This window comes from Xenopus laevis, chromosome 5S (assembly GCF_017654675.1).
Source record: "Xenopus laevis strain J_2021 chromosome 5S, Xenopus_laevis_v10.1, whole genome shotgun sequence".
Classification (NCBI taxonomy): domain Eukaryota; kingdom Metazoa; phylum Chordata; class Amphibia; order Anura; family Pipidae; genus Xenopus; species Xenopus laevis.
The window spans coordinates 142,469,026-142,482,235 of NC_054380.1; the positions used below are offsets into that span (position 1 = coordinate 142,469,026).

General features: G+C 41.7%; 8 non-coding genes across 8 annotated transcripts; 6 read left to right on the forward strand and 2 right to left on the reverse strand.

Moving 5' to 3' along the window:
* Positions 1-1,744: 1,744 nt before the first annotated feature.
* On the forward strand, positions 1,745-1,830 carry trnay-gua. The gene is given in 2 exon segments: positions 1,745-1,781; positions 1,795-1,830. It is a non-coding gene; the product is annotated as a tRNA-Tyr (tRNA).
* Positions 1,831-2,203: 373 nt separating this feature from the next.
* trnay-gua lies at positions 2,204-2,289 on the forward strand. Its single transcript is given in 2 exon segments — positions 2,204-2,240; positions 2,254-2,289. It is a non-coding gene; the product is annotated as a tRNA-Tyr (tRNA).
* A 743-nt stretch (positions 2,290-3,032) lies between these two features.
* On the reverse strand, positions 3,033-3,104 carry trnae-uuc. The gene has a single exon. It is a non-coding gene; the product is annotated as a tRNA-Glu (tRNA).
* Positions 3,105-4,890: 1,786 nt separating this feature from the next.
* Positions 4,891-4,976, forward strand: trnay-gua. Its single transcript is given in 2 exon segments — positions 4,891-4,927; positions 4,941-4,976. It is a non-coding gene; the product is annotated as a tRNA-Tyr (tRNA).
* A 4,449-nt stretch (positions 4,977-9,425) lies between these two features.
* Positions 9,426-9,511, forward strand: trnay-gua. The gene is given in 2 exon segments: positions 9,426-9,462; positions 9,476-9,511. It is a non-coding gene; the product is annotated as a tRNA-Tyr (tRNA).
* Positions 9,512-10,807: 1,296 nt separating this feature from the next.
* On the forward strand, positions 10,808-10,893 carry trnay-gua. The gene is given in 2 exon segments: positions 10,808-10,844; positions 10,858-10,893. It is a non-coding gene; the product is annotated as a tRNA-Tyr (tRNA).
* Positions 10,894-11,628: 735 nt separating this feature from the next.
* Positions 11,629-11,700, reverse strand: trnae-uuc. The gene has a single exon. It is a non-coding gene; the product is annotated as a tRNA-Glu (tRNA).
* Positions 11,701-13,073: 1,373 nt separating this feature from the next.
* On the forward strand, positions 13,074-13,159 carry trnay-gua. The gene is given in 2 exon segments: positions 13,074-13,110; positions 13,124-13,159. It is a non-coding gene; the product is annotated as a tRNA-Tyr (tRNA).
* The last annotated feature ends 51 nt before the right edge of the window (positions 13,160-13,210 follow it).

A 13,210-nucleotide genomic window follows, 5' to 3' on the forward strand; every position in this document is an offset into this window, starting at 1 on the left:
CCAAGTCAGAAAAAGCTAAGGGGCTTGTAAATATGCTAAATGGCAACTTTTTATTTCAGTTCATCCAAGAAATAACTAGGAATAATTCTTATTTGGACCTGTTAATAACTAACAATACTGAACTCATGTCTAACATTTGTGTGGGTGAGGGGCATTTAGGGAATAGTGATCATAACATGGTCTCCTTTGAGATTATCTTGCAGAAACAACTCTACAAGGGAGTAACTGAGGCACTAGATGTTAGAGTGGCAAACTATTCCAGTATAAGGGCATCTCTGCAACATATTAACTGGTTAAACCCAGTACAAATATGGGATGTCTTTATAACAAATCAATGTTCACAAATAAAATTGCCGCAAAGCAAAACCTTTGTAGTTGGATAGAAGTGTTGGTTTTAAGGCTTTCAAGATATTCGGGACAGCTGGGACTTTTATCAGCAATCTGGAAGGCAAAGATAGAAAATGAGGAGCGTATTCCAACAGAGGCTAAGTCTTACCCCACAAAGGATTTAAAGTATATTAATAGTAAAAAGATGTTGGTTGAAAGTGTGGCTCCCTTAAATAATGATACAACAGAGGAGCCAGAGTTCCAAGATCTGATAGGAGCACTGATGGTTCAGCTCAATCTAGTCAGTGGCCGTCACAGGATACGGTTTAGAAAGGGTTGCACCAGGGCCAGATGGAATACAACCTCAACTGCTGAGAGTACTGAGTTCCTGTATTATCGCCACAGAAAGGTGGCAACCCTAGCCTGGGACTTAAAACAGGCCCTGTATTCCAAGTTCCCAGTGGTCCAAACGGCCCCCTTAGGACCAATAAAAGGTGAGTGTCTAGTACATCTTACAGCAGTTCCTCCGCCATTTGCCTGAACACACTGATTGCCAGTCTGGGCCTAGAAGGTGGGACCAGAACACTCTGATAGCAGTTTACTGGGTGAAGGGAAAGCAGTGGCTGAGACTAGAATGTTGATGGCAGCTTCCAGGGGAAGGTACAAGGAGTCAGTAACTGAAGTAGTGAGTCAGAGGGGTCAGGCAGGGGGTCACAGTTTATAGGGTGGGGTCATTAGGTTTGTAACAAGCAGTGGGTGGGACTAGACAATTCCGATACTTATTTACAGGGAGAGGCTTAAAGAACCCTTATTGGTTAGGATAAAAAGGATAAGTGCACTTCTCAAATGCAGGACAAGCACTGAGAGCTTCCATATTAGACCTAACTGTCAATCAAAATCTGACCCAGCCCTCTGCATGGAGAGTGACAGGTTGCTGAGTAACTTGATTATTATATAAATGATACCGAATATTTAACTAATTATACTTAGAAAGTTTCTTATTTCAGTGAGATGAAGCTTATATTATATTTATTTTATTGATTATTAAATTAGATCCCCTTTAACCTTCATGGTTTTAACTCCCACTTAAGTACTAAATACAGAGTTTAATTATGAACTGCTGTAACTTGTAATGATAATCCAGTCCCAGTGATTGTATGAACCGCCCATACGCCAGTACTGTAGCGCAATCTCTTTCTGCAGCTGCTTGGCACTGCTATACGCCCCGCCAGAACAACAGCTCTAGCACTGATAGTGTGTGTGTATCACTTTAAGGCAGATGTCTGATAGGAACTTGTCTCACGTGTGTATTTCAGCCTGAAGAGAAGCACCCAAAGCTGACCCCACCAGCACCCATGTAACTAGAGCACATGTCACTACTGGAAATCCTTAGAGTAGAACCAGGGGGCACAACAAGCCTTCGATAGCTCAGCTGGTAGAGCGGAGGACTGTAGAGGGAACATAGCAATCCTTAGGTCGCTGGTTCAATTCCGGCTCGAAGGACTTGGATTTTGTTAAAGCAAATGTAGGGAATCCATGCAAAATCATTGCTCTTATTCCTGTAAGGGCAGAAGCCCAGAGCTTATGTGTGTGATATAAGCTGTTACCTAGCAACCAGCTGTTCAGTGATCTCAGTGCAGCAGGAAGTGACACAGCAGCTAGTGAGTGGCGGGCAGGAAGAGGAAGTCACAAAGCCTGGCATAGAGAGCCGCAAGGTGGACAGAGAGAGAGGCCGGAGAGCTGCTGGTGGGACCAGAGAACAAAGCAAAACCTTTGTAGTTAGATAGAAGTGTTGGTTTTGAGGTTAGTAAGAACTAGATCACATGATCATGTCACTACTAGAAATCCTTAGAGTAGAACCAGGGGGCACAACAAGCCTTCGATAGCTCAGCTGGTAGAGCGGAGGACTGTAGAGGGAACATAGCAATCCTTAGGTCGCTGGTTCAATTCCGGCTCGAAGGACTTGGATTTTGTTAAAGCAATGAATAGAGAATTCATTTCAGGAATCATTTAGTCATTTTGGGCCATTTATTATTGTCATTGTTTTTTGTAGCCATTATCCATCAGAGACTGGTCTCTTTGTTCCAAGCTATGGAATTTACATCACTAATTAGGATTTAGGGGACAGCGCTAGTTTGGGGCAAATAATGGCTGTATATCTCTTATAGCTGCAGAATGTAGGGGCTCATCCTATTTCTATTGTGCCAGCAAGTTACACTTTACATTTATTTATAAGGAACAGGGTCATACAGTCATGTAACAAACAAGGGTTACAGAGTAAAGAATAGGATGAGAGGGCCCTATGCACAGGAGCTTACAATCTAAAGGGTTTGTGTGTATTTGAAACATAATGAGTTGGTGATTTTTTTATTTTGTAAAGTTAATATGATTTTAAGCAAGTAAGTTGTAAGCATATAAATGGTCAGATAAGCCACTCTTACATTATATGATACAGAGTTACGCTGCTTATCTGCCCATGTATTGGGCCCTCCAACAGCCCTACCTGACTGATAATCCCACCTGGACAGGGACCACATTAGCTCATTGGCACAGTTCTCATGGACTCCCACTCTGGCCAGTTGCATGGAGTGTTATTGGCCCAACCACAGCAGAGTGGCCAAATGAGCCTTTCAGAGTTTCATCGGCACTGACCCAAACACAGCGATCACATGACTTGTAAACAAGTTGCAATTGTAAAACACAAGTTCCCATACCGGTAGTCGAACCCGGGCCGCCTGGGTGAAAACCAGGAATCCTAACCGCTAGACCATATGGGAGACATAGGTTTTGTTCTCTTGTATTTATTGACTTGCGTAGGAGCAGTGATGGGCGAATCTCAACCATTTTGCTTCACCGAAAATTTGTGAAATGGAAAAGATTTGGCAAATTCATTGAAGTCTGTGAACAACAAATCTTTTTCTATGCGCAACATTTTTTTTTATATTGTTTGCTTGGAAATCTGGTGAAAAATGCAATTTATCAGTATTCATGAGTCTTCCCATGAGGCAGTTCTTCTTAAAGGAACAGTAACACCAAAAAATTCAAGTCTTTTAAAGTAATGAAAATAAAATGTAGTGTTGAAACTGGACTGGTAAAACTGTTCTGTTTCCTACTGAAACACTACTATAGTTTATATAAACAAGCTCCTGTGTAGTCATGGGGGCAGCCATTCAAGCACAGGATACACAGTAGATAACAGATAAGTACTACTATAGTTTATATAAACAAGCTGCTGTGTAGCCATGGGGGCAGCCTTTCAAGCACAGTAGATAACAGATAAGTACTACTATAGTTTATATAAACAAGCTGCTGTGTAGCCATGGGGGCAGCCATTCAAGCACAGGATACACAGTAGATAACAGATAAGTACTAATATAGTTTATATAAACAAGCTGCTGTGTAGCCATGGGGCAGCCATTCAAGCACAGGATACACAGTAGATAACAGATAAGTACTACTATAGTTTATATAAACAAGCTGCTGTGTAGCCATGGGGGTGGCCATTCAAGCACAGGATACACAGTAGATAACAGATAAGTACTACTATAGTTTATATAAACAAGCTGCTGTGTAGCCATGGGGCAGCCATTCAAGCACAGGATACACAGTAGATAACAGATAAGTACTACTATAGTTTATATAAACAAGCTGCTGTGTAGCTAAGGGGCAGTCGTTCTCTTTCTGCAGCTGCTTGGTGGCCCTGGGTGTGTGACAGTGCCATTAGAAATCATGGAGCCCCGTACTACAACATTTTTGTGGGCCCCAGCCCCCAAGCCTTACCCCAGATCCCGCCCAGTCTACATCACAGTTAAAATACTACACAGACATCAGGGCTAAAAAAGGAAACCCCACACACACACACAATTTATAAAAAGCTATTTATGGTCAAGTTAAAAAAAATTGTGTTGCTAGGGCCCCTAAAAAGTTTTTTTTAAAAAATTGGTGGTCAGGGCCGCCCTACAAGTTAAAAAAAATTGGGGCCCCAAAGAATATTTTTTTAAAAAAAACATTGGTGGCAGGGGCCTATAGAATATTAAAATAATACATTGGTGCCAGGGGATTAAAAATAATATAAAACCACAAACTGGGGTTCAGTCGAATTCAACTCCAGGCTTCAGGACTTCAACTTTGCCTCCTTTTGTGACTTCAGGTCTTTTCGCTGCTTCGGGACTAAAATTTCAGCTGTTTTCGTGACTTCTGGTCTTTTTGCAGCTTCAAGACTTTGGCTGTTCGGTTATTCGGCACTTCCACATATCGGCTGTTCGGGACTTTGGAAATGGCCGCACTGCTTTGGCGCTGTCAGGGGGCCCCCCTTCAGGCTCGGGACACTTGTACCCCCTGTGCCCCCCTGATGGCGGCCCTGCACATGCCCAGCCAGAACAACAGCTCTAGCTCTGATAGTGTGTGTGTATCACTTTAAGGCAGATGCCTGATAGGAACTTGTCTCACGTGTGTATTTCAGCCTGAAGAGAAGCACCCAAAGCTGACCCCACCAGCACCCATGTAACTAGAGCACATGTCACTACTGGAAATCCTTAGAGTAGAACCAGGGGGCACAACAAGCCTTCGATAGCTCAGCTGGTAGAGCGGAGGACTGTAGCAGGAACATAGCAATCCTTAGGTCGCTGGTTCAATTCCGGCTCGAAGGACTTGGATTTTGTTAAAGCAAATGTAGGGAATCCATGCAAAATCATTGCTCTTATTCCTGTAAGGGCAGAAGCCCAGAGCCTGTGTGTGATATAAGCTGTTACCTAGCAACCAGCTGTTCAGTGATCTCAGTGCAGCAGGAAGTGACACAGCAGCTAGTGAGTGGCGGGCAGGAAGAGGAAGTCACAAAGCCTGGCATAGAGAGGTGGACAGAGAGAGAGGCCGGAGAGCTGCTGGTGGGACCAGAGAGCTGAGAGGCTGCACCACATTCATTTGGATCAGACTGGCACAGGGAAGCCACATACTGTGCCTGGAGAGACAGAGAGTGTGAGAGGAATCCAGACTGGAGGAACAACCAGCAGGAGATTCCTATCTGAGCATCCAAAGGGGCTGCTAGTCTCACTGTATGTCTGACTGTGCTGGACTCACCTGGAGAGACTCTAAAGTATCCAAAGAGGATTTGTGAGTATCCTGGTTAAAGGGACAGTACCCTAAAGAGCACTGAAGATAAACACACTGTTTATATTAAAGGACATTAAAGGACTTTGCCTTGTTAGTTAGATAGACAGATTGTGCTAGCAAGTTAGTTAGTTAGTGAGGCCCTATTGCCACCAGTTAGGAGTGCTGCATGTACTAGTTGGCCATTTATTTTATATAAACCGTTATTTAGTTTAACCAACACATTATGTGTTATTACTGTATTGCTAGTGGGGCCACCCGTAGCTGCATTCCCGGATCCCACTAGGTGGAAGCGCTGCACTAGTAAGTACCAGGTACCCAGTCTCTCCCAATACCACTGCGGAGTGGCTCAGGTTTGTCCCGTGTCATCAGGTAAGCGCCACACGTGGGGTGTAACACAGACAAAGGGGTGTCGAAAAGGTTACACAATTAATAGAGAATTCATTTCAGGAATCATTTAGTCATTCTGCGCCATTCATTATTTTTTGTAGCCATTATCCATCAGAGACAGGTCTCTTTGTTCCAAGATATGGAATTTACATAACTAATTAGGATTTAGGGGACAGCGCTAGTTTGGGGCAAATAATGGCTGTATATCTCTTATAGCTGCAGAATGTAGGGGCTCATCCTATTTCTATTGTGCCAGCAAGTTACACTTTACATTTATTTATAAGGAACAGGGTCATACAGTCATGTAACAAACAAGGGTTACAAAGTAAAGAATAGGATGAGAGGGCCCTATGCACAGGAGCTTACAATCTAAAGGGTTTGTGTGTATTTGAAACATAAGGAGTTGGTGATTTTTTATTTTGTAAAGTTAATATGATTTTAAGCAAGTAAGTTGTAAGCATATAAATGGTCAGATAAACCACTCTTACATTATATGATACAGAGTTACGCTGCTTATCTGCCCATGTATTGGGCCCTCCAACAGCCCTACCTGACTGATAATCCCACCTGGACAGGGACCACATTGGCTCATTGACACAGTTTTCACCCTCATGGACTCCCACTCTGGCCAAACAATAGGATCATCTTGATATTGGTCACTTCTTATACCCTAAAATCTAAATCACACTCACAGCCATGTTATTAAAGTAAAAGTGGAGGATGCGGGCATCAATCCCGCTACCTCTCGCATGCTAAGCGAGCGCTCTACCATTTGAGCTAATCCCCCTCTGAGAGGACCCTATGTGCCCTGCCCCCACACTGCATACAGCTTTAAGACAGCAGGTTGCAGCCAATCAGGAGACTGCAGGGACATGTCTGGTTATTGTTATGGATACAGTGCTGCTTCTGCTCTCAGTGACAGGGATCAATACAATATACAGAGAAAACATTGACAATTAAATCATTTTAAATGTAGCAATTCATATAGAAAATCATAATATGAACCATAATATCATTTTTTTTCAGACCTCCCCTTAAATAACTGATTTAAAGTCAGATGGTATACTAAAATCAAATAAGAGCTGAAGCAGGGGAGGATGTACAGCAACTTATGACACAAAGCTTAATTCTAACAAGTAAATTGGCCTTTGCTTGGGAACAATTTTAGACATTTCCACACCGTCCCAGTGGTGTAACTATAGGAAACAGACTTCCTCTATAGTATTAAAATCATCTGTGCCTGATGCTCTGCTCCTTTAAATTAACACGCTCTCCTTCACAAGAATACGGTGAGGGCACAACTAGGGTTGACACCTTTTCTGGAAAAAAATACTGGGCTTCCTATATATTTATCTTTATTCCCTATTAATAACATTGGGATCACTGACCTTCCTATATATTTATCTTTATTCCCTATTAATAACATTGGGATCACTGACCTTCCTATATATTTATCTTTATTCCCTATTAATAACATTGGGATCACTGACCTTCCTATATATTTATCTTTATTCCCTATTAATAACTTTGGGATCACTGACCTTCCTATATATTTATCTTAATTCCCTATTAATAACATTGGGATCACTGACCTTCCTATATATTTATCTTAATAAGGGCATCTCTGCAACATATTAACTGGGTTTCACTGGGTTAAACCCAGTACAAATATGGGATGTCTTTATAACAAATCGATGTTCACAAATAAAATTTCCGCAAAGCAAAACCTTTGTAGTTGGATAGAATTGTTGGTTGCTTTTAAGGCTTTCAAGATATTCGGGACAGCTGGGACTTTTATCAGCAATCTGGAAGGCAAAGATAGAAAATGAGGAGCGTATTCCAGCAGAGGCTAAGTCTAACCCCACAAAGGATTTAAAGTATATTATTAGTAAAAAGATGTTGGTTGAAAGTGTGGCTCCCTTAAATAATGATACAACAGAGGAGCCAGAGATAGGAGCACTGATGGTTCAGCTCAATAGTCAGTGGCCGTCACAGGATACGGTTCAGAAAGGGTTGCACCAGGGCCAGATGGAATACAACCTCAACTGCTGAGAGTACTGAGTTCCTGTATTATCGCCACAGAAAGGTGGCAACCCTAGCCTGGGACTTAAAACAGGCCCTGTATTCCAAGTACACAGTGGTCCAAACGGCCCCCTTAGGACCAATAAAAGGTGAGTGTCTAGTACATCTTACAGCAGTTCCTCCGACATTTGCCTGAACACACTGATTGCCAGTCTGGGCCTATAAGGTGGGACCAGAACACTCTGATAGCAGTTTACTGGGTGAAGGGAAAGCAGTGGCTGAGACTAGAATGTTGATGGCAGCTTCCAGGGGAAGGTACAAGGAGTCAGTAACTGAAGTAGTGAGTCAGAGGGGACAGGCAGGGGGTCACAGTTTATAGGGTGGGGTCATTAGGTTTGTGACAAGCAGTGGGTGGGACTAGACAATTCTGATACTTATTTACAGGGGAGGCTTAAAGAACCCTTATTGGTTAGGATAAAAAGGATAAGTGCACTTCTCAAATGCAGGACAAGCACTGAGAGCTTCCATATTAGACCTAACTGTCAATCAAAATCTGACCCAGCCCTCTGCATGGAGAGTGACAGGTTGCTGAGTAACTTGATTATTATATAAATGATACCGAATATTTAACTAATTATACTTAGAAAGTTTCTTATTTCAGTGAGATGAAGCTTATATTATATTTATTTTATTTATTATTAAATTAGATCCCCTTTAACCTTCATGGTTTTAAGTCCCCAATTAAATACTAAATACAGAGTTTAATTATGAACTGCTGTAACTTGTAGTGATAATCCAGTCCCAGTGATTGTATGAACCGCCCATACGCCAGTACTGTAGCGCAATCTCTTTCTGCAGCTGCTTGGCACTGCTATACGCCCAGCCAGAACAACAGCTCTAGCACTGATAGTTAGGGATGTAGCGAACTGCCGATTTGGTGTTCGCGAACGCCGTTCGCGAACACCGGCAAAAAATGCGAACGTTCGCGAACAGTTCGCGAACTTCGAACACCCGCTAAAATCGTTCGATTCGAACGTTCGAAGGATTTTTCATTCGAATCGAACGTTCGAAGGATTTTAATCGTTCGATCGAAGGATTTTCATTCGAATCGAACTTTCGAAGGATTTTAATCGTTCGAACGAATGGAAATCGTTCGAACGAATGGAAATCGTTCGAACGAATGGAAATCGTTCGAACGAATGGAAATCGTTCGAACGAATGGAAATCGTTCGAACGAATGGAAATCGTGCGATTTTAGCGGTCGAATGGTCGAATGGTCGAACGATTTGTATTCGAATCGAACGCAAACTCAAAATGCGAACGTTCCCAAACGTTCGCGAACATTAGGCGGACGCGAACGGTCGAAGTTCGCGCGAACAAGTTCGCCGGCGAACAGTTCGCTACATCCCTACTGATAGTGTGTGTGTATCACTTTAAGGCAGATGTCTGATAGGAACTTGTCTCACGTGTGTATTTCAGCCTGAAGAGAAGCACCCAAAGCTGACCCCACCAGCACCCATGTAACTAGAGCACATGTCACTACTGGAAATCCTTAGAGTAGAACCAGGGGGCACAACAAGCCTTCGATAGCTCAGCTGGTAGAGCGGAGGACTGTAGGGGAAACATAGTAATCCTTAGGTCGCTGGTTCAATTCCGGCTCAAAGGACTTGGATTTTGTTAAAGCAATGAATAGAGAATTCATTTCAGGAATAATGTAGTAATTTTGAGCCATTAGTTTGTGTGTATTTGAAACATAAGGAGTTGGTGATATTTTATTTTGTAAAGTTAAGATATTTTTAAGCAAATAAGTTCTAAGCATATAAATGGACAGATAAGCCACTCTTACATTTTTTAGAATTGTGTTTTATTTTATTTGTTATATTCTACAGCAGTGATCCCCAACCAGTAGCTCATGAGTAACATGTTGTTCCCCAACCCCTTGGATGTTGTTCCCAGTGGCCTCAAAACAGGTGATTATTTTTGAATTCCAGACTTGGAGGCAAGTTTTGGTTGGATAAAAACCAGGTGTTCTACTAAACAGAGGCTCCTGTAGCTGCCAGTCCATGTAGGGGCTACTAATAGTCAATCACAACCCTTATTTGGCACCACCCAGGAACATTTTTCATGCTTGTGTTGCTCCCTAACTCGTTTTACATCTAAATGTTGCTCACAGGTGGAAAAAGGTTGGGGACCCCTGTTCTACAGTATGTTTGGGTACACTTGTTAAAAAATGTGGAGGATGCAGGCATCGATCCCACAACCTCTCGCATGCTAATCCCCCTCCTACACATAATGGAAGGCTAGTGTTTCTTGTGGCACATGGCAGTGAAAGTGTTAACCCATACTATACTATAAAGAACATCATTATTGGTGTATGATACACCCCCAGTATAAGTGATGAGATCAAGTTATTAATATGGGTGACTTCAATTATCTGAGGTAATGGGGTTGCCAAGTCAGAAAAAGCTAAGGGGCTTGTAAATATAATGAATGGCAACTTTTTATTTCAACTCATTCAAGAACCAACTAGGAATAATTCTCTTTTGTACCTGTAATAACTAATAATACTGAACTCATGTCTAACATTTGTGTGGGTGAGGGGCATTTAGGGAATAGTGATCATAACATGGTCTCCTTTGAGATTCTGTTGCAGAAGCAATTCTATAAGGGACCAACTAAAACACTACATTTCAGACAATTGCAAACTGTGACAGTATAAGGGCATCTCTGTGACATATTAAGTGGGAAATGCTTTTCACAGGGTTAAACACAGAACAAAAATGGGATGTTTTTATAAAAAATTGATGTCAGAATATCCCCCTTGTAAGCAAGGAACGTCACTGCCACAAAGCAAAACCTTTGTAGTTAGATAGAAGTGTTGGTTTTGAGGTGAGTAAGAACTAGATCACATGATCATGTCACTACTGGAAATCCTTAGAGTAGAACCAGGGGGCACAACAAGCCTTCGATAGCTCAGCTGGTAGAGCGGAGGACTGTAGAGGGAACATAGAAATCCTTAGGTCGCTGGTTCAATTCCGGCTCGAAGGACTTGGATTTTGTTAAAGCAAATGTAGGGAATCCATGCAAAATCATTGCTCTTAAACACAAAAACTGTGTTTGATTTCTCTCAAAATTCAACAAAAAAATAAAAAAGTGAGGAGGGAGATCCTACCTCCCTGTCCAGTAGGACAAAAAATAACTGTGGTGAGGAGGAAGTCATGTGATCTTATAGGTCATGATTCATTTTGATTGGCTGTGTTATAGGTCCTACCTCCAGGTCTGGGAGGGGCAATGCCCACGTGTACTGACATGTCGGGACGTAGAAGAAATAGGGGCTCATCCTATTTCTATTGTGCCAGCAAGTTACACTTTACATTTATTTATAAGGAACAGGGTCATACAGTCATGTAACAAACAAGGGTTACAGAGTAAAGAATAGGATGAGAGGGCCCTATGCACAGGAGCTTACAATCTAAAGGGTTTGTGTGTATTTGAAACATAATGAGTTGGTGATTTTTTTATTTTGTAAAGTTAATATGATTTTAAGCAAGTAAGTTGTAAGCATATAAATGGTCAGATAAACCACTCTTACATTATATGATACAGAGTTATGCTGCTTATCTGCCCATGTATTGGGCCCTCCAACAGCCCTACCTGACTGATAATCCCACCTGGACTGGGACCACATTGGCTCATTGGCACAGTTCTCATGGACTCCCACTCTGGCCAGTTGCATGGAGTGATCACATGACTTGTAAACAAGTTGCAATTACAAAACACAAGTTCCCATACCGGGAGTCGAACCCGGGCCGCCTGGGTGAAAACCAGGAATCCTAACCGCTAGACCATATGGGAGACATAGGATTTGTTCTCTTGTATTTATTGACTTGCGTAGGAGCAGTGATGGGCGAATCTCAACCATTTTGCTTCACCGAAAATTTGTGAAATGGAAAAGATTTGGCAAATTCATTGAAGTCTGTGAACAACAAATCTTTTACTATGCACAACATTTTTTTTACATTGTTTGCTTGGAAATCTGGTGAAAAATGCAATTTATCAGTATTCATGAGTCTTCCCATGAGGCAGTTCTTCTTAAAGGAACAGCAACACCAAAAAATTTAAAGTCTTTTAAAGTAATGAAAATAAAATGTAGTGTTGAAACTGGACTGGTAAAACTGTTGTTTTTTCTTACTGAAACACTACTGTAGTTTATATAAACAAGCTACTGTGTAGCCATGGGGGCAGCCATTCAAGCACAGGATACACAGTAGATAACAGATAAGTACTACTATAGTTTATATAAACAAGCTGCTGTGTAGCCATGGGGGCAGCCATTCAAGCACAGGATACACAGTAGATAACAGATAAGTACTACTATAGTTTATATAAACAAGCTGCTGTGTAGCCATGGGGGCAGCCATTCAAGCACAGGATACACAGTAGATAACAGATAAGTACTACTATAGTTTATATAAACAAGCTGCTGTGTAGCCATGGGGGCAGCCATTCAAGCACAGGATACACAGTAGATAACAGATAAGTACTACTATAGTTAATATAAACAAGCTGCTGTGTAGCCATGGGGGCAGCCATTCAAGCACAGGATACACAGTAGATAACAGATAAGTACTACTATAGTTTATATAAACAAGCTGCTGTGTAGCCATGGGGGCAGCCATTCAAGCACAGGATACACAGTAGATAACAGATAAGTACTACTATAGTTTATATAAACAAGCTGCTGTGTAGCCATGGGGGCAGCCATTCAAGCACAGGATACACAGTAGATAACAGATAAGTACTACTATAGTTTATATAAACAAGCTGCTGTGTAGCCATGGGGGCAGCCATTCAAGCACAGGATACAAAGTAGATAACAGATAAGTACTACTATAGTTTATATAAACAAGCTGCTGTGTAGCCATGGGGACAGCCATTCAAGCACAGGATACACAGTAGATAACAGATAAGTACTACTATAGTTTATATAAACAAGCTGCTGTGTAGCCATGGGGGCAGCCATTCAAGCACAGGATACACAGTAGATAACAGATAAGTACTACTATAGTTTATATAAACAAGCTGCTGTGTAGCCATGGGGCAGCCATTCATACATTTTATACATTTGTAGTTAGATAGAAGTGTTGGTTTTGAGGTTAGTAATAACTAGATCACATGATCATATCACTACTGGAAATCCTTAGAGTAGAACCATGGGGCACAACAAGCCTTCGATAGCTCAGATGGTAGAGCGGAGGACTGTAGAGGGAACATAGAAATCCTTAGGTCGCTGGTTCAATTCCGGCTCGAAAGACTTGGATTTTGTTAAAGCAATGAATAGAGAATTCATTTCAGGAATCATTTA